The 21,950-nt window shown below is 40.2% G+C and overlaps 1 protein-coding gene across 2 annotated transcripts in view; it reads right to left on the bottom strand.

Moving 5' to 3' along the window:
• Positions 1-21,950, bottom strand: part of INTS4 (integrator complex subunit 4) — a 1,189,969-nt gene that overhangs the window by 1,126,319 nt on the left and 41,700 nt on the right. The window lies entirely within an intron of this gene.

Here is a 21,950-nt window from a genome sequence, read left to right as displayed (position 1 = left end):
TGTCATCTCCTTTGGTAAAAACTCTGTACCCATGAACTACTACATAGGCGGCAGTCTAACGCCGAATGTCTGATAAGAGACCTTGGGACCCAGGTGGACCGTTTTCTCTCCTTTGATAATCACATTGCCACAATAGTCAGGAAATCCCTCTACATGGCACACTTCATCACAAAAGGGTTCCCATCCAGCAAAAAAAGAGGTCATTGTTCCCCTCTACTCAACACTCATTAGACCAATTATAGAGTACAATGCCCCTTTTGGAATGTACCTCACAAGACATCTGCAGCAGCTGGAAAGGCCACAGAAGTACCTCACAGAGGATTACTGACCTCAAACAGATGCCCTATACTGACCGTCTCAAAATACTTCAGCTTTACTTCATAGCATATCACCTACTCGGAGGTGATCTCTGCCTAACATATAAAGTTAGGTCAAACCCAGAGCTGTTGGACATGCTACACCTAAAGAAATCCCAATCCCTCCAAGCTACACACTCTAGGGACCTAAACCTTGCCACCACAATAAACAGGACATGCTGGAGGGATAGAGTTCTGTCCTAGAGACTTCCCATACTCTGGAGCAAGCTACCCATCTATATCAAGCAAAGTTCCTCATTAGCACTCTTCAAGAAAAATCTTGATGAGTGGATGTGAAACAGGAAATACACCCCGGGAATCACTTCTGTGGCTCTGTTCAACAAGGGCACAGGAAAATAACTTTCTTGGGTGGCGTAAGCCAGGGAACCTTGTTGGTTAGGCTTACTTAGGCCCTTGGGCCAATAGCCTAGTACCTACCTATGAACAAAGGAAAAAATTGCTGTCCAGGACCAAGAAAGAGAAGGTGCCCAATTGGAAGCAATCTCTCCTTTGCCTGAACAAGCAAATAAGAGCACTAGTGAAATCCTCCAAAGCAAACTTCGAGTCCAAACTGGCCACATCTACTAGAGACAACCATAAGGCCTTCTTCACATATGTCCGCAATCTCAAAGGAAGCACCCACATCTGTTTAGAACTGGTGGTCAAGGACACCACATACACAAATGCTGTAGATATAACCAACCTACTGGCTGACAGATTCAGCGAAAACTTCACCCCTCTGTCCCCCCCCATCAGTAAGTCAGGACATTCCCAGTACCTGTCCCCTTCCCCTTATCTCTAGGGAACAGGTAATCACTGCCCTCTCAAAGGCAAAAAATACAGCCTCCATGGGACTGGATAACATCCCAGGATGCATCCTACATGAATTCAGGCATGAACGTGCAGCACCATTAGGCACCCTATTCAACCAAAGCCTAAGTACCGGCTTTGTCCCTGCTGAGAGGACAGCTACTATCATCCCTTTACACAAAGGTGGAGCATCCACTGATCCGGGAAATTATAGACCCATCAGCCTAACTAGACTGATCTGTAAGGCCATGGAACGGATTATAATGGATCTCATTAACAGGGACATTGGCAACCTCCAAACACTCAACCCCACACAGTCTGAGTTTGTAAAGGGGAGGCCATGTCTATTAAATCTGGTCGACTTCTTTGAGACAGTCACCAAAGCCATGGACAATACCTGACTGTTGTAAAAGCAGGGGGATAAGCCTCCCTACACCTCCCACACCCCCTGCTCTTTAAATATACCAACTCCAACATCGCACTACAGTGTAGTATAGGCAAATCTTCCCTTTCTGCAGTATACTGCATTGTAGTGCGGTCTCGGAGTTGGTATATTTAAAGGGCGGGGGTGTGGGGGGGGGTGCAGGGGTGCTTGACCCCTGCTTACAACTATCAGGTAATTTAATTTTTTTTTTTTAAGTTTTTGAAGTTTTACAACTTCGAACAAATGGGTTCAACCATATTAGCGTTCGAAGTTGTAAAACTTCGACAATGTGATATAGACCCTAAACTCTCTCAACCAGGCATCAATCCATGTGTTACCAGATGGGTAGCAAACTGGCTCACTGACAGAACCCACCTAATTGAATTAGGGGAAGCCACCTCAATCAGTAAAACCGTAACGAGTGGTGTACCCCAGGGATCGGTCTTGGGGCCTCTGCTATTAGGATATACTTCTCTGAGGTGCAGTCCAAAACCAGTGGGCTATGGTTGACCAAGTTTGCAGATGACTGCAAGCTGGGCTCGGTCATCAATTCATGAAGTGATGTAGATATCCTCCAAGAGGGTTTCACACGAACAAATGACTGGTGCCAGAAACATGGCCTCAAGCTGAATGCCAAAAAATGCGTCATCATCCCCTTTGGGGACAGTGACAACCCACACATTATCACATTAACAACAATGTCCCAAGCATGCAATCAGTCATGAGGGATTTGGGCACCCAGGTTGACAGCAACCTCACTTTTGAGCATATTATACGGAAAGCTTTCTATATGGCCCACCTCGTAAGTAAGAATATCTCATCCAGGGACAAGGAGGTCATAACATCCCTGTATTCTTCCCTTATAAAGCCAATTATTGAGTACAGCACCCCCTTCGGCATGTACCTTGCAAAGCACATGCAGCAACTGGAAAGACGACAGTGGTTCCTCACGAGAAGAATCCAGGGCCTCAAACAGCTACCCTACAAAGACAGGCTAAAAGCCCTGTCCCTCTACACAGTTTCATACAGACTCCTCAGAGGTGACCTCTGTCTGGCATACAAAGCAATCTCAGACCCCTGCCTTGATAGGACTGCTGCATATCCACAAGTCAAGCTCCACTCGAGTAACCTGCACACGTAACCTCAACCTGGTCCATCAACAGGATTCGCTGGCGGAACAGATTTCTGTCCCAGAGACTCCCCCCATCTGTGAAACAGACTCCCTCTCCACGTCAAGCAGAGTACCTCATTATCCCTTTTTAAGCACAACCTGGATAACTGGATGGGAAACAGAAAATATACCCCTGGGATTCCACCGGTGTCTCTACTGGACAGGTGTTTTGACTGCTGACTTGTCCAAACCTCTTTGCTAGGCTTATAAGGGCCTCAGGGCCAATAGCCTAGTAACTTCCTATGATGCTAGACAAATATTTGGGTTACTGAACTAAGATCAACTTGTATATACAGGATTAATATTAGAGTTCAAAGAAGATATGCAGAAGCTGGATAGCACATGCATTAAACTGTAAATAGTAGATTTTATAACTGATGCCAGAAATGGCAGAGTGAAAAAGAGCAATAAGGCAAGATTAGATTTCAGAAGATAATACACTATTCAAGGTAAAAATAGCATGGAGTGAATGATTTAAATATATTGCTTCTGATCAGTGGACAGAATGTCATAATCCCGTAATATTCAGCTAAACTAAACATTTAGAATTTTGGCATGGAAATGTATGTAAAAATATTTCTATACACCTACAAGACTTATATAAAGAGGCATATGCTGGAGAATGTGATGATTCAGAAAGGTTCTTGGAAGCATACACTTTGGGAATGTACTGAGTTGTTTCACTACAAAAATGACTTGAATAATATACTACTTGACTAATACACTTGGAAGAGAATACAGTATACAGATGTTTTTGTAGAGTTGTTGTAAAATGGCATGTATTGAAGAGGTGAAAGCACTGCTACCTTTAGTGTTAACAATGACTAAATAAATTTATAACATAGGAAAAACACAGACAAATCATCAATAAGTCAGCAGAAAAAGAATATTACAGTGATTAAAATATAAAACAAAGAACTATTAAAGATCAGAAACAAAACTCCACATTAAAAAAATGCTATGTGGAAAGGTGTAAATGAATCTGAGCAGAGACAGAGCAACGTACCAGAGATCTGTATCTACTGAAAAAAGTTGACTCCAAAACAAGGTACGATTAAACATGAAAAGTCACAATCTAACTAGGTTCGCTGCCAATAATAAATCACATTCCCACCATTGCCTATCCCGTAACTAAACTGCACTGGTTAGAATTTCCAAACCTCCTACGGTACCACAAACTGATCATAGCCCATCAAATTCTCTTCCATCTGGAGAAGTGCCATGCCCTGCCCTTGCCGACATGCTAAACTTTCACAACCCTAAAAGGGAGCTACGTTCATGTATCAAAAACCTGAATGAAGTTAATCCATGCAATAACAGTTCTGGGGAGGCCTTATTCTCCCATGATGTTGCCAAAGCATAGAACACTCTCCCACCAGAACTCAGGCTACAGAGTCACACTGGCACCTTCAAAGGCCTTCTTAAATTACACCTCAATACTAACCCTCTCTGCAAGTGCAAAGACCCCCACCTTGAAGACCCACTTTTCCATATGTAAGTGACCTGTTGAAGCCTTTAATGCATACACTATACTCTTACCTGAAATGTACTTTTTGCATATACTGTAAATAATGGTGCTACTCCTGAGTATCTTATTGTTCTACATAATTGTTTTTGTACTTCATTGTTTCTCTTATCTTGTATGCCAGTTTTATTGTTATCTAAAGCATGTATGTACACTGTTATTTCTTTGGAGCTTTTCTCCCCAGGACTCCACTGAAAAAGGACACATGATGTCCAGTTGGACTTATCCTGGTAAAATAAATGTTAACTAATAATAACTGATAAGACTTTAGTGAAGGTAAAACAATATGGCCACCAATTAATTCCTGGTCTCAACTTAGGTTGTAAATAGGTATAAAATATATTTTTTATAGGGAAAGAGAAGGAAATATAAATGAAAGACCAGCACTGGCAGAGTTTTTAGTAGAATCCAGAACAGAAGCCGCCATTAAAAAATGAATAATTAGTACAGCATATAAATACTGCATGATAACTATAATATTCAATCAGAGGAGGTTAGAGAGGATTGGGAAGACAGACTGGATAAGCATTCACAAAGAAACAATGGGAGGATATATGTACTTCTCACAAATATGCAACAAAATCTAGAAGATTTAGAGTTTTTGCTAGGAAATGTTTACATAGATATTTTTATATCTGAAGTAGACTCAGAGAATTTTTCCTTAGGTAGACAGCAAATGTTGGAGGGTGTGACAGGGAAGAAAGAGGCACACTTGACAACATGTTTTCTGGGAGTGTGGTGAGTTGCTGGACTTTTAAGGATTCCCTGCGGGATGCACTGTCACTGATGCCAGGTGGGCGGACTGGTATGACGAGGGATATGATTTTTCTGAGCCGTGATACAGAATCATAACTCCTAGACATGGTAAGGACTTGCTATGTCTAATTATGATGGCTGCCAAAAAGCAATTACTAGAAAATGGAAATCAAAATCTAAACCAACTACATTAGAAGCAGTGAATATAGTAACAGAGATAAAACAGCTGGAACGGAGATATTTAGTAAAGGGTAAGAGCAAACTACATACGAAAAACATGTGAACTGTGGCAATAATACATACAGGGGGGGAATGAGGTTTAAAAGATAGCAGGATTTAAATGAGCTAGGTAATGACTGACAGAAAATGACTGGGTAGATAAGTGATGTATAATGTTTGCAACTGGGAGTGTGTCAGTATGGTTTGTGATGTAAAATGCTTGCAACTAGGATTGTGTCGGTGTGGTTTGTTTTCATTTATATAAATGCATGATTTCTTATGTTGTAAGTGATGGTTTAATAAAGATGTTTGTTTAAAAAAGGGGGCAGGAACGGAATAATTTATGTAATGTTGCTTAAGTTATATGATATATAAAGTATAATGTTTATTAATATTAATTTAACACAGTTTGATTAGTTTTATATAAATGTAAATTTGCCTATATCACAAGTGATTACTGAATTATCACTTGTGACATTGAATTAAGGTATTTAAAAAAAACAGGTAAAATATGTGTTAACTGATTTAACTCCCTTCTGTAAAACAGACTGTGTGACCAAAGATCAGAACTAAACTCTGGACCCCAGAGTTGTGAGGCAGAGATATTATCATTGAGCTACTTCACTTACTGTTTGTTTACTTAGCAATGTTACAGCACAAGTGGAATTAAGACTGCACAGAATACCTAAAGGTGGTATTTGGATATGCATGCTTATCAATGACAAGTTACTGACAATTGCATGCAAGCTCCGTCTGTCCGACATAAAAAAAAGAATGTCTTTCGGCTTTTCCTGGTTAGGGGTCACCACAGCAGAACTCTGGTCCGCTAATGACTGGCAGTGGATTTTTACGGTGTCGAGTTGCCACTCCGATACCCGACCTTCAAAGAAGGCACACCCATTCACGCTCGCACCTACCTGCATGTCTTTAAACGTCACTCGACCACAGGGAGGACATGCAGACTCCACACAGAATGCGCTCCAGCTGAGAATCGAATGGGAGAACCTCTGAGGCGAAAACGCTAACCGCTGCACCACCGCGGCTCTGAGTAGGATGCTTTATTAGTACTATATAAACATGGTTGTATTGGCAGTCCACTTGAACAGCAAGTGCATCATGGACGGGGACTGCACAGAATGTTCAATTGAAAAAATGTTATAATAAACTATATACATTGCTCAAAAAATATTAAAATATAATACACCACTAATGAAAACTATAGCATATGCCACACTGTAAACAAAACAGTCACAGAAATAATACTTATTTGATTAGATCAGTCTTCAATACACTGGCTAAAAGCATTTTAGGGGATTGAAAAAAGTGCAGCAATAATTCATTTATCAATTAGATCTATTTTTCCATTTCAATGCATGAACACTTGTATTTAGGTAGGTAGTTCTTTACTTACTTTCATTCATTTATCTGTCTGTTCACAGGGAAAGCCCAACTGGGTAATACTGGTTTTCAGAGAAAACCTCCAATTACATTATACTAAGTTCCATTCAAACACAGAGTAGTTACATTTCTATACAAACAATAACTGCATTTCAATTTACATTTATACACAAACAATAGTTGCATTTCGATTTACATTTATACACAAACAGTAGTCTTACATTTCGATTTACATTTATACATATGCATTCTAAGATTTTACAGAGGTGGAAGTTACTAAAGAGAAAACACACATGCAACTTAGTGGATTGTACGGGCAGCATTTATGTAGAAAAATTGTTTTGTCATTTCTGTAAGAGGTTGCGAATATTATGTTTAAGGAGAGTATTTATAGAGTATTGTACAGTGAAAAAGTTTTAACCCTGTGATAGAACCAGGATTGGATTAAGATGTTTAAGCAGTGGTCTAAAACTACAGAGTTTGTCAGAGAGTTTTATTTGCATGGGGATACTATTCCAGAGTTTAGCAATGCACTGGGACTAGAGCGAGTCTCCTGCAACAATATTTGACTTACTTGTAAGTAATAAGAATTTGTTTTACCAGAATGGAGGTCCCCTGCTGGACAATAGGGTAATAATAAGTTTTGTACTGCAGGGCATTTTTCTGAATGATGAATGACTATGTACTGTAGTCAGTTGTGATTATGTTAGACAGTTGTGCATTTCAAGCAAGTTTAATTGCTTTAAGCTGTGAGAATGGTGGGTCCTGTGAGGGAGATTGGTAGCAAATTTAGCTATTTTATTGTAGCAGGAGGCAAATTTCCTTCATTTAAGAATTGTTTACATTTGTTAGGATAGAGATGAGAGTTGGCAGTAAAGTGGTGGCTAGAGTTTTTCTTTCAGTATCTGTAAGGAATCCATTGATCCTATAAAGGGAGCCTTGTTTCTGGTGTGTAGATTTTATGGTGTGCAGTAGTATATGGTGGTCACATTTGAGACCGTCATCTATTACAATGCTGAGAAGTTTACTGTGAGTTACAGCATTATTTGCTGACTTTATGGTAAAAGACTGCTTTTGATTTTGGCAACTTTTCTGAGGTGAAAAGAATTAACTTAGTTTTCTTGGGGTTGAGTAGGAGGTTTGAATCTTTGAGCCAGGTTTCTACAGAGGAAAAAATTGGGGTGAAATGTCTTGGGGCTTATTTATTGTTGTGGCAGTACATATTAACACTGAGTCATCTGCATACTGAACTAAACTAGCACGGTGAGTGGAGGTCATTAATAAATATATTAAGTAGTAGAGGACCCAGGATAGAGTCTTGAGGGACACCTGCAATAACGGGTTGAAAGGATGAGTAGGTTTGTTGCCATTTAAAGGCTTGTTGCCTTCTTGACAGGTAACTAAGGAACCATGACAAGGAGTACTGTGAAAGCTCTATTGAGGAGAGTCGAACAAGCAGTTGCTGATGCGAGACATTATCAAGTGCCTTTGACAAGTCTAAGAATATGATGGACACAAGCAGGCCATCGTTTCGATGTCAGTTTATTATATTGGTAAACAGTAGTGGTGCTGTGCTGGGACCTAAAGCCATGTTGCATTTCTGAGAGCAGGTTATTTGATGTTAGGTATTGCATCAGCTGTGTATGGATGCATTTCTCTAATATTCTGGAGAGGGGAGAGAGAACAGCTATTGCTCTGTAATTATTAAACTTTGTAGATGTGTCGCCTTTGTGCAGTGGTATGATGTAGGATTTTTTCCACAGTGATGGGATGTATCTTTTTGTTATGGACCTATTAATTAGTATGGACACAGGAAAGGTTACAACTTCTGCAGCCATTTTTAGGTAGTTTGATGGTAGCTGCTCTACACCTACAGTAGTACTTTTTAGTTTTAAGGAGCAACTTCCTTATGACAAGGTAGATACTGGACTAAAACTGAAGAGCTGTGGGTGGTTTTTATTGGAGAGGGGTAGAGTGGGGGGGGGCAGATATATTAAATGTCTAAGAATGATAACAACGATTGTACAAAGTAGGAATTAAACTGTGTGGGGGTACAGTCTGTCACACTGTCTGTTTCTGGAGAGGGACTAGTGGTCTTGCTAGGGTGGAGTAGTTTATTTACTGATTACCAAAAAAGTTTTGGGTTGTTTATATGTTTTTCTTGTAGGTTGGTACAACATATTTGCTTATCTTGTTTGACATGGAGTTTTGCAAGGTCTCTAAGATGTCTAAATTGCTGGAGGGCATTTTGAGTTCTATTTTTATACCAGTTTTTCCAGACTTTATCCCTTTTCATCATGATTTTGTTTTTTTCCTTTGTCAGCCATGGCGTAGTGATGGCGTAGTGCGTTGTTGGACTTTACTCTTTTATTATATACCAGTGCGAAATTATTTAAGTTCTGTAAAAATATGTTATTAAAGTGTATCTAGCAGCATTGTTCTGAGTACATTCCAGTTATATTTTTTAGTGTTTCATTGAAAATGTCTTTGCTGAAATTGGTTGTATTACGTATTTGATTATAGATATGTTTATCTAGGTTACGATGAGTTCTAATACCATTTGTCAGTTTGTCTGGTTCATTTATAAGAATGCAGTCTAATGTTGAGTGTCTCCCTGAAGTTTTACCGATTCTGATAGGTGTGGTTATTACTTGTCTGAAGTTGTACAAGTTTATCGACTCAGTGTGGGTAGGGGAGTTTATCAGTTGCCAGTCTATATTTAAATCTCCAAGTATTTTAGTTTCACAGTTAATTTGTTGGGATATCCAATACACGATGCTTTCAGCAGTATTAATGCTATTCCCTGGTGGTATATAAATTGCTGTTAAACACACAGTTTTCCTACTGTTGATTTTTAGGAGAGTCATTAGTAGTTCAGCATTGTTAAATCTGGGTATTTCATGTGGAAGCAAGGTAATGGTTAGGGGATTTTTATAGATAATTGTTGCATTACCTGCATGCTTGTTTTGTCTTTCATGTCCCCGTTTACTGTATCTTTGGGGGGGGGGGTTGATGTCATTATCTTTTATTTCATTTTTTGATCAGGTTTCAGTATCTATGTCTACATCAGGAGTATATGTGGCAAGATGAGCATATATGTCATAGATTTTATTGCACATACTTCTTAGGTTCATATTTAGTAAGACGAGCTTGGATTCTGTTTTTTGCTGGGCTGTATTAGGTGACTGGTTTATTTCGAGGTTCATAGGTTGGCACTAGGCTATCAGCCCTAGGGCCTATACAAGCCTAGCCATAACAATTCCCTGGCTATTTCTTCCCACATTATTTACTTTCCTGGACCCCTGTCTAGCAGGGCGACTGACGTGATCCCTGGGGTGAATTTCCTTTCTCCCATCCAAACGTCAAGGTTCCTCTTGAAGAGGTCCAAAGAGGCACTCTGCTTGACATGTATGGGCAATCTAGTCCAGAGTCTGGGGAGTCTCTGGGTCAGGAACCTATCCCTCCAGCATGTTTTATTTATTGTGATGACAAGGTTTAGATCCCTGGAGCGTGTAGCTCTGAGGGATTGGGATTTCTTTAAGTGTAGCATGTCCAACAGCTCTGGGTTTGACATGGCCTTGTATGTTAAGCAGAGATCGCCTCTGAGTAGACGATATGCGACAGAGTATAGCTGGAGTTTTTTAAGGCGGTCAGCGTAGGGCATCTGCTTTAGGCCAGTGATTCTTTTAGTGAGGTATTTCTGAGGCCTTTCCAGTTGTTGCAGATGTCTTGAGAGGTACATACCAAATGGGGCGTTGTATTCTATAATGGGTCTAATGAGGGATGAGTACAGTGGGACAATGACCTCCTTTTTTCTGGATGAAAAGCCCTTCGTGATGAGGTGTGCCACATAGAAGGATTTCCTGACTGTTGTGGCGATGTGGTTATCGAAGGTGAGACCACTGTCCACCTGTGTCCCTAAGTCTCTTATCACACTTTCTGTGTTTAGTGTACTGCCACCTATATGGTAATTCATGGATACATGTTTTTCCCAAAGGGGATAACAATACATTTCTTGGCATTGAGCTTGAGCCCATGGCTCTGGCACCAAGCATCTGTTTCTGTAAGGCCCTTTTGTAAAGTATCCACATCATTTGGGGATTCAATAATGGCTCCCAGTTTGCAGTCATCTGCAAACTTTGTTAGCCAGAGTCCCTTAGTGTTGACCTGTACTTCAGAGAAGTAGATGCCAAACAAGAGCGGCCCCAGGACTGAACTCTGAGGTACTCCACTTGTCACTTGTCTGGAGCTGGATTTGGAGTCGGCTACTTTTACAGTGTGGGTTCTATCAGTAAGCCATTTAGCAACCCATTGGGTGACATAGGGATTAATACCAAACTTAGTAAGTTTATCTATGATTCCAGAGTGGGGGATGGTGTCAGAGGCCTTGGCAAGGTCTAGATAGGCTGTGTGGACCACCTTACCCTTGTCCATGGCTCTGGAGACTGATTCAAAGAAGTTATGAAGAGTGGGACCTGGGGTGGAGTAAATATCTCTAATTTTTTGAACTGATATTTTACAGAGGGAGGAGCGTGGCCAGTTCTAGTTTGGTCTTGGTTTGATATATGATCGTAAACTTGGATGCTTAGTTTTAATATATTCATAGAAAACATAATCAGATGTGGTTTGTTTGTTGAGGTAGGGTGTTGTTGAGAAAGACAGGCTGGGTAAATGTTGTTATTCATCATGAGGACTGGTTAATGTCCTAAATATCTGAAGGAGGTGGATCTGATAACTAGTGATAAAGGCTGGCACAGTGAGGAGAAACAGTAAAATAATCTGACTTAAGGGCATCTTATTTAACTTGGATAATCTGACTTAAGGGTATCTTATTTAACTTGGATTTTATCTTTGTTGTAAATTAGGATAAAAAAATATTAGGAGAGTAGTGGGTTGGTTGTAGAGACGTGATTTGACAGTTATAGGAGGCAAGGATTAAGAATCTGTGAGCGTCTGGGGTGGTAAACTAGAGTGGGCGTTACTAGTGGGAGTAACTATTGTTTTCTTACTAAAGGGAACTGATGCTATTGATTAAAGCAATATGAGTGGTGCTATGGAAGTATAAATATAGATTAAGCGGGGGAGGGTAAGGGAGCAGAGTGAGCCTGAGCATTAGTGACACTTGTCAAGAGACAGAGAAAAATCAGTGACTTAATGCAAACAGCCACAAATCTGCCGAGAGATAAGTAAAAGGAACAATACAGTTTAAAAGGCCTCTGTGCTAGTAAGAATGCCTTGGTTTTGATGCTCTAGGAAACAGTTTACGTAGGATAGTTAGTCCAATATCACTTTGACCTGCCTAATAATAACAGGAAAAAAATGCACTTGACTGTTTGAACAACTGTGTAATGTAAGGAGGTTTCTATGGACTATGAAATGCAAAGTCCAAAAGCCCACCTGAATCCCCCCCCCCCCAGACCAGGAAAACAATGAAAAAAAGTAAGCCAGAATCCAATAGTTTAGCTCTGGAAAAAATACTGGCTGAGAACTCAAAATTGGTTACACAAGAGGGGAAATAAAATTTAAGGAAGGGAGACAGTGGACTGCTGAAAACAATGAATTGAGCACAGGTTAAAAGAGAAAATACCAATGGGATTGTTGTGGTCTAAGAAAATGGAGCTATTATAGTGGACAAAGTTCTTGGTTTTAGGCTGCCATAATACTTATAATTTAGGTAGAAATACAGCCCACAGACTGGTGTCCAAAACGCAGGACTTCACTGTTACATACATATTTATTTGCTTGCAGGGATACTTCTATAGAAGAATAAAACACACTAGAGAGAGAGTTGAGTGCAATGAATCAATGCTGACTGTTCAGAAATACTAGCGGACAGCTGAAATAGGTTAAGTAACTGTCTCAGGCAAGGAGAAATAGGAAGGGAAGGGGGGAGACCAATGATGACTTCCTTGAAGGCATACAGTTCCACTAAAAGTGGGAGGATACAAATAAAGGGAGCAACAAGTCTAGAAGTGAAGAAAAATATATAAAAGAGAAAGAAATAGTTTGAGTAGTAGGAGTAAATGTCGGTCTAAAGCAGATGTCAGTGGAGGAGGATTTATATACTATAAGGCTATTGCTTACAAACTAGGGCACTGAATCACTTCTCTTCAGAGTAGTCACTATGCAGGCTAAAATATACACAGAAGACTGGATGCTCCAAGCACAAGGCCAGAGATGGTACACAGTTTGTTCTAATGAAATGGTGGCTGGATTGAATGGACTCAAGAGTGCCTATTTCAATGACACTATAGTGTGTATATTTAAGTTTCCAATGAACCCTGTAACTCTCCCTTGTACCTTGCTGGGGGGTGTGTTATTTATTGCTTGTTGATTGGGTTAATCCCATTAGACCAGTGGCTTCATTTCAGGGCAGACATAAGGAAGTATTCATACACACTATGGAAAATTTGACCAGGGCACCAGAAAAATCCCCCAACCTCTTTTCAGTAAGTGTTGTGGGATTTTTTTACATTTTTGCTTCTACCTGAGCTACCACCAACTCAGGTAGACGGGAATTCTGCTGAACATCTCATCCAAAGGACGGCACACTGTAGAGTGCAGCTTCCCCAGTGCCACACTGCAGTGCCAGTAATGGAAAATTAACCCTATAACTTATGGTGGGAACAGAACCCACAGCCTTCAGATCTTCCAGTAGCAAAGGCAAATGAGCTACCTATCAAGCCACTGACACTGTACAAGTTTTTAACTTACAAAGGTGCACTTATTTACCTAGGGTTCTAGGACCTGAAAAATGACCTACATCCATGCAGTATTTAAATGGATGAATTTGATGTTTCTATTTAGTTCAGTATCCTGGAAGGCTTTTAAGTACCAGTGACAGATATACATTTTATTCCTGTCACAATGCTGTCTAGTGCATGGCAATGATAAAAGATGATCTGAAGGATGCGTCAAGCAAAGAAGAAACTCCTCACATTAACTTGGACAAATGTCTGGGAGAGGTGTGAGCGGACTAACCTGTCTCTCAGACGTGTGTAGGATACAGCTGGATGCAAAGTACAAAGGCAAGCTGAAGTATTATTTAATGCTGTCTCCATGAAGACATTACACAGACCATGAAACAGTGGCAAAACCACTCTGCAGTTAAGCCATTATCCCTGGGATAAAAATTCAAAGGGGGATATTCCAGGGTGATTCTCTGTCACTACTGCTGTTTTGCTTTGCTCAAACCATTAAGCCGTTTACTCAATGGATTAGGCCACGGTTACAATCTGGATCCCATAAAGCAACATAGTTTAAAGACTTCTCATCTACTTTTTGTGGAAGCCTTAAAACTATTATAGTTCATCAGATGAGGGGCTGAAAGCACAACTTCAAGTGGTTACAACTTTCTCAGATGATACACGAATGTCATTTGTTCTTAATAAATGCGCAAAAGCAGGTTTACAGCAAGAAACATGCAGCACCAAGAAAATATCAACGTGGGATGGGAATGATATAAGGAGACTTGAGCAGGAGGGTGTTTAAAAATATTTGGGAATTGATGAAGGATCAGCAATAAAACAAGAACAAATGTAAATAACTCAAGTAAGGAATATTTCTGAAGACTGAAACTAACTTGACAAAGTCCAAGCTATAAACCAATTTGTTCTTCTTGTTGTAACTTACAGTTTTGGGGTGAATGACTGGCCTCAAAAAAGTACTGGATCAGTTGACAAGAAAAATGGTTCATACTTCTCAAATGATGTATAAAAAAATCAGTGTATACCAAGATGCTATACTTCTCATTCTGAAGGAGGTATGACCCTCATTGAAACTGATTACATGCATAGATATGCAGTTGTGGGATTGCAAACATATCTGCGGACCTCACCAGATCCAAACATTGAGAGAAGTAGTCTAAGACGAATTCCCTGCTTAGTTTAGCAGATGCATTTCGGTGTCAAGCGGGAACAGAAAAATCAAACCAGAAGTAGACAAAAATCAGGTAGCAACTGAATGTGACAAAAAAATATATATATATATATATATATATATAAGGAGAAGGATTAGATGAGAAGGAAAGATATATGGAAAAGGCATAAACATTGTGGCAAGTACAGAGATCTCCTGAAACAACCTCATGTTGATCAGGATTTGGCACAGGAATAGTTAAAGAAAGGTGAACTGAAACCAAAAGATGAAAGGTTAGTAATGGCAGCCCAGGATAGTGGATTACATGCATGTTAGTTTACAAATTCCATTGGGAATGTGGACGCAAGAGACAAATGCAGGCTCTGTAACAAAAAAATAAATAAATAAATAAAATAACTAGAAACAGTCGCACATCTTGTTGCCGGGTGTGATACACTCATGGCAGAGCCTGTATAGTGAAAGGCACAATAATGTGGTAAGACTGTTGCACTGTCTAATGTGCAAACACTACAATATTGTAGTAGTTGAGAAGCAATGGAACTACACAAAAAACCTGTAGAAACTAATGGGGATCACCCATTACCAACAGTTAAAAAATAAAAGTAAGAAAATCAGAAAAAAAGACAAAAGTAGCACTGATCGTTGAAACCGCTATAACCGAGGGTTTCACTGTCTTCCATACTGAGACACACAAATCACATAACACCAGGATTTGCAGGCACAAATGACAGCAATGTGGAAAAAGGTGCCAAAAGAGTTCCAACAGTAGTAAGAACAACAGGCCTAATAAAATAAATGTACAGTTGTACTTAGATATGCTACCAATACACAGCACTTTTGGCCAACATCAAAAATTAAAACAATAGTAATTTCATGAACATTAATGACTTAGGAATGGGGTCCATCCAAGTCATGGTACTAAAAACCAAAATGCCTTTCAAGAAATTAAACAAGATAATTGAGCAGAATAGAGATCCTTAGGAGGGGCTTGATCTATCTGACAAAATTTAGAAAAATGGTCAGCAATGGTATGTGGGACGGGATATCAAAAACTTTAATATCAATATAGAACTTTAATGAGCAACTGTTACACTGTGATCACTGTCCAAGCAATTCAAATTACTTTAAGAATCTCCTGAATCAGAGTTGTTGTGGTTCCCAGTCTGGCAAATAGCGCACAGGATTAAGGCTCTGAGCTGAAAATTACATGCTTTCTGTAATCAAGGTAAAGGATCTGATTCTTATCTATTTGCCTCTTTTGTGACTGAGCAAATCACTTAACCAGACAGTGCTCCTGGGTCGCCCCTGAAAACGGACAGTGCCCAGTGGGCTTAGTTAAACAAATTAGAACTATCTTGGGAGTGTAGATTCAGGACTTGAGTTCTTTGTGGCTCAAGCAGATTTTAGCAGTTCACTCACAGCAAATACTGGCTATACCATGAGCTTCACTGCAGTGTTGTGATGCACTGAATTTCTCCAAGTTACAGTCATTTGGTGAAAGTTACAGTGACAGACCTCAACTTAAGGTGAACAGCACCTGGCTTAGGAATATTAGAAGTTATACATTAAAACAGTTTTGAAAGACAACTTGCCTTATGCAACTTCTCTGCTATTGCATTTTTTTTTCTATAAGACAACTTTTTTTGTCTTACAGTAAAGACACAACAGAAAAGTTAAATTTCTAGTTGGGAAGTTGCCCGTTATATGGTAACCATTCACCAACCATGTTTAGGATTTCTCTCTCTCTCATTTCTGTGGTGCAAATCGCACACTGTGATATAACTAACAAGGTCTAGTATGGTATTGCTACAAATTTAGGGTGTGCTTCAAAATTTACATAGTAATTCACAAAAATGTTTTTCAGTTCTGAAATCAAACACCAGATGCAGCTCTCTTACTGCATCCTACAGCTGCCTCTCACTGGCACAAATTAAAGCTAAAGCTCAGTGGTACAGCAGTACAGACCAGACAGTCTAAACTTTGTAACCCCCACCTCATTAATATACTATCACTAATGCTTCAGCACCTGAAGCAGTATTTTATAGTGTTCTCCAGCAGTAAACTTAGTGTAAAGTGTGCCAAAGATGGTAACATGCTGGGATGCAATCACTAGCAGCTACCAACACAAGTGCATTCACTGAAAATATGGATATACACTTTTAAGCTAAAAAGTCAAATATGTGGGTATTCCTTTTTAGTTTACAAAGCTTCTTTCTCCTCAGAGTTGTAATAAAAATATGCATATGTATAATGTGTGTGTGACTGGACGCAATGTACAGAGAAAGAAAGTGTCTGCCTCAACAGAAGATACAAATATATACCTTACGTGTCTGATTACGTACACCTGTGACTATTTTTAAGACACACATTCATGCCTGTGTACCACTGAAAATGAAAGGGTACTGGAAGGGAATTTGTAACTTCAGAAATCTGTATTACATGACCACACATCCAAAAGGGTAGTCAATACATGTAATGTGCTGGGTGCTTTGGAAGATGGACTTAATAGGTTCATGCTGCTCTCTAGAAATTCTTAAGAGTTTACAAGGTAGAGTGGTAGAGTTATTCAGTAGACTAGAATCACCTTCCTAATGGCCACATTCAAAGGACATCTCCCATTTCCAGGAAGACAAAAGTCAGGCCCAGGATTAATTTAGGGGTATCTATCCACTCAAGTTCAACCTTAAAGGAAGTGAGGATGTCACTCTCTTATATGTAACAGAAGATTATTCCAGAAATGAGGGCTTAGCAATGAGCGATAAATCTGTCCCTGCAGCACGACTTACTCATTTTTTAAGATTAAAGTCTTTATGCTTTTTCTGATACAATTATGGGGTTGATTGGAAGAATATATGAAGGATGGGAGGCGCGAATTAAAGTGGGTGGAGTCCTCTCCGATGGTTGCTGCTTGAGTAGAGGAACCAGGCAGGGTTGTCCGCTTTCCCCTTTGTTGTTGTCATTGTGTTTAGAACTACTGGCAGAGAGGATGAGGGACTCAGGTTCAAGGATATAACTGGTATGGTAGTCAGGAGGGGCTGGCTCTACTTGCAGATGCTATTTTATACATAAAACCGGGGGGGGGGGGACTGCACTTTTGTGAAACATTTTGAGACAGTTTTGAATCTACGCGAGATGCAGAATTAGTGAAGCAAAGGCAATGGTGGTAAATTTTGTACCCACACACAAATTGGTCCAGCAATGTCTATGTTTATGGGGACATTGAAGTATTTAAGATTATGGATTAGAAATGACTCTGGTGGAAGCTGGGGATATGTGGGAATAGACTGGATGGAAGATGGTACAAAAACTGAGAACCTGGAGGCTTTGTTGTGTGGATGTGGATACTGAGATACAGGCCATTAAGGTGTTTTTGGTCCCTTTGGTCTTGCATACAGATCGGACATCCTTTTATCAGCTGGAGAAGTTGTGGATGGCAGTTGGGAAGGAGTTGAGGGATTTTCTCTGGGAGGGGAGGGCAGCAAGGATCAAGTGGGATGGGCTGATTCTACCAACAGAACAAGGTGGACTAGGATTACCTAATTTGAGGGGGTATTTTGGAGCAACACAGTTAAGGCTCTTATACATAACACAGGCAGAAAACTGTAATTTGTGGTGGAGGGGAATGATGCTGATGCAGGGAGGAGGCTCTGGAATTGAGGAGGGAATGGGATTTTGGATGCAAACTTTTAAGCAGAACAACCAAAATCATATGGAGTATTGTATTCATGGAGTAGCAGGGAGTATTCTAGGAACCGGACCAGGACAGACGTGGAGGGGGGGATGTTGCCGATAGGGATGACTGTGGTCAGGGGTACAGATAATGGGCAGGAGGGAGCTGGAATTTGTTGGAGAGGGCTGGTGGGGTAACCAAGGTGTTGGGAGCAGATAACTGGAAAGGGAGGGGTGGTGGAATGGAAATAGGCCAGGAATTTATTTGGACTGTAGGTTGGAGACTGCCTTCCCTGCTGGGGATTGATGGAGTGTGGACAAGGAGAGAGAGGTGGGGGACCAGCACTGGTGGAGTTTTTGGCAGAGTCTGGAATGGAAGCTGCCGTTGAGAAAGGAGTGGTTAGTACAGCATACAGGGTATTGCATGATAATTATAAGAATCGGTTGGAGGAGCTTGAAAAGGATTGGGAAGAGAGATTGGATGTGCAATTCGCCGGGGAGACAGTGACGGGATGTGTGTATACCTCCCAAGTATGCAATGGAGTCTGGAAGATTTAGGATCATTGCCTGTAGGTGTCTGCATGGGTGTTTTTGTATCCCAAGTGGACTCCGGGGAATTTTTCCTCAGGTGGATAGCAAATGTTGGAGGTGTGACTGGCAAGAAGGAGGTGGCTGGAAACATTTTTTGGGGGTGCAATGAGCTGGTAGACTTTGGGGTTTCTCTGCGGACCACTCTGTCAGAAATGCTGGGTGGGCAGACTGGACTGACTGGGAAGATTACTTTTTTGAGTTATGCTAAAGAATCGGAATTGCCTAGACATAGTGGAGCCTTGCTGGGTCTGGTTGTGGTGGCTGCCAGGGAGGCAATTGCTGGAAAGTGAGGTCAAAGTCTGGACCAACTTTACTAGAAGTAGTGAATACAGTAACAGAGGTGGAACAACTGGAGTTGGGATCTTTGGAGAAGAGATAGAGCAAACTGCATAGAAAAGGATGGGAACTGTGGGAACAATAGATGCAGAGCAGAAACAAGGTTTAAGAGGCAGGATTTAAATGAGCCCTATAATGCTTAACTGACAATGACTGGATGGTTTATAAGTGACGTATAATGTTTGCAACTACAGTTGTTTCAACAGTGTCTGTGATGTAAAGTGCAATTGAAGTGATATCATTTTGTATGTTTTTCATTTATATAAAAATGTAAGATTGCCTTTGACATACGTGAATATTTAATAAAGATGTCTGGGAAAAAAAAGGATTAAAGTCTTTATTTTGAACACTGGTAGAACAGTTTTATGGAGGTCGAGGAAGATGGAGAACTTAGCATAGAACACTAGACATAAATCGCTACACAGAAGTCTATAAGAAAGACAGTCGAAGGACAGAGCTTCAAAGCTGTCTCAGTATCAGCGGGTCTTTGGTCCAGTGATCTTTTCACTTAGGAACATTTTATTTTATTTTACATTTGTTGACCGGGCTAGTCTGGCTGGATACATGTCCATTTTCAGCAGAGGCCCGAGGAGAAAAGCTCCACTATATACTGGTACATTACATAAAATACATCACTGTAAGATACAAATTATAAGGATCTAAAGAACTATTTGAATGTAGGATAGTCAATACAGAAGCATTTTTACAAAAATGTAAAATTCTTAAAATACTGTGTGGATTCCTATTCCCATATTATTAGCAAAAGCAGGAGTAGTAATATTGAAAAGAGAGAAGGTGGTAACACACACAAAGGTCTATACAATATAAATAGTATTAATAGTTATGATAAAACATTTGTGCCAGGGCACAAGTTTTAAGAAATAGATTTGCACAGCAGGGAACAATGTGTAGGTTTAAGTGAGAGGAGAGATGACAGGTTGCGGTTGTATATCAAGTAAAGAGAAGAGACGTTATAGGAAAAGTAATATCTAAGTGAATACCAGGTGAGCTACACAGGAGGACTGAATACTAGTAGTGGAGACAAAGTAGAAAAGTAATGGAGAGAGCTGTAAAGAGAGTTGGGTGCTGAGGTCAGTCAGGATTAGAGCAAGGGCATAGCCAGTTAGATTTGAAATGGTTCCTTAGTTGTTTCTTGAAAAGTTTTGATGAGCCTAGGGAGGTCAGTTCTATGGGAAGTTTATTCCAGTATGAGCCAACAACATTTGTAAACAAGGAGTCACCAGCTCTATTGTGTGATTTGAGAGTGGTGACTAGCAGTTTGTTGTTTGCTGAGCGGAGGGAAGTAAGATTCCTGTAAGGGGTGACAAGGTTATTAAGTATTGTGTATTGTTAGGGTAATGGAGAATTTTATAGGTGATAACTAATTGATGGAGGAGAATAAGATTTTGAAGTTCAAGCCAGTCGAGTTTTTTGAGATTAACACAATGATGGGTACGAAATGGGGAACCTGTGGCAAATCTGGCAATGCTATGGTAGGCTGTGGCAAGTTTCTGAAGGTTAGATTTTGAAAGGTTGATAAAGGATGGGGAGGCATACAATAATGTAGAGATGAGATGTGTTTGGGCTAGAGACACCCTGCTAGTTGGTGTAAGAAAGGGCTTGAGTCTATAGAGGGCACCTATCTTTTTATTAACAGCTTTGATGGTTAGGTCAATGTGGCAATCAAAGTTTAGTTGATTATCTATTGTAAAGCCTAGTAGTTTAGTGGAATAATCAAGTGTAATGAAAGTGCCATTGTCAGACACAATAGAGAAGGAGAAGGGGGCAAACTTAAGGGTAGGTGAGAAAAGTAATAATTTGTTTTTTTTTGGGATTGACGAGGAGACAGATATATTGGAACCATTTTTCTGCTGCTGTAAAGACTTTTTGGGTGGAAGAATGGAGTTCAGCTGGAGATACAGCAGAACAGATGAGAGTTGAATCATCTACATACTGAATACATGTGGATGTTGGGAGTGAAATAGATAGGTTATTTATAAATATGGAGAAAAGAAGGGGACCTAGGATGGATCCTTGAGGGACACCGATAGTGACTGGGAGCTGAGAGGATAGATGGCTGGCCCAAAGCACTGCTTGTTTTCTATCTTTCAAGTAAGAGTCAAACCAGTGCAATGCCATAGAGTCAAGTGAGAGAGATTTCAAAGTGTCTAGCAGAAGTTGATGGTTCACCATATCAAAGGCTTTAGAGAGGTCAAGGAATAAAGCAGAGGAGAAAAGGTTGTTATTGCGATTTTTGTTGATATTGTCTGTGAAGGAGAGAAGAGCAGTGGAAGTGCTATGGAAAGGTCTAAAGCCATGTTGGGAGTCTGCAAGTAGGCTATTATGTAAGAGATGATTTAAAAGTTGTTGGTGTATACAACATTCCATAAATTTAGATAGTGGTGATAGAAAGGCTATGGGACGGAAATTAGTAAGTTCATTAGTGTTTCCTCCTTTATGCAGAGGAATTATGTGGGAGACCTTCCAGAGGGAAGGAATAGTAGATTCTGTTATTGTTCTGTTAATTAAGATGGAGACTGGGTATGCTAGTTTTGCTGCTGCTAGTTGCAGATATTCGGCTGGTAGTTGGTTGGTTGATGGAGTGCACGGTTTAAGTTTTGAGAGTAATTTACGTATATAGGTTGTGGAGACTGTACTACATTTTAGAGTGGGGGTGTTTATTTGAGGAGAGGTCTTTTGAAGGGAAGTGGGGGGAGCCATGGTGTTTGCTAGAGAGGTGACTGTTTCAGAGAAGAAGTTGTTGAATGTATTGGCAATTATGTTGGGAGGGGTCTGAGCTAGGTTAGTTGGAGTAGG

Source organism: Protopterus annectens, chromosome 5.part1 (genome assembly GCF_019279795.1).
Source record: "Protopterus annectens isolate FY-2018-M chromosome 5.part1, PAN1.0, whole genome shotgun sequence".
NCBI lineage: Eukaryota > Metazoa > Chordata > Ceratodontiformes > Protopteridae > Protopterus > Protopterus annectens.
Note: the sequence above shows the minus strand (reverse complement) of the source record. Positions and strands in the feature narration are given on the sequence as shown.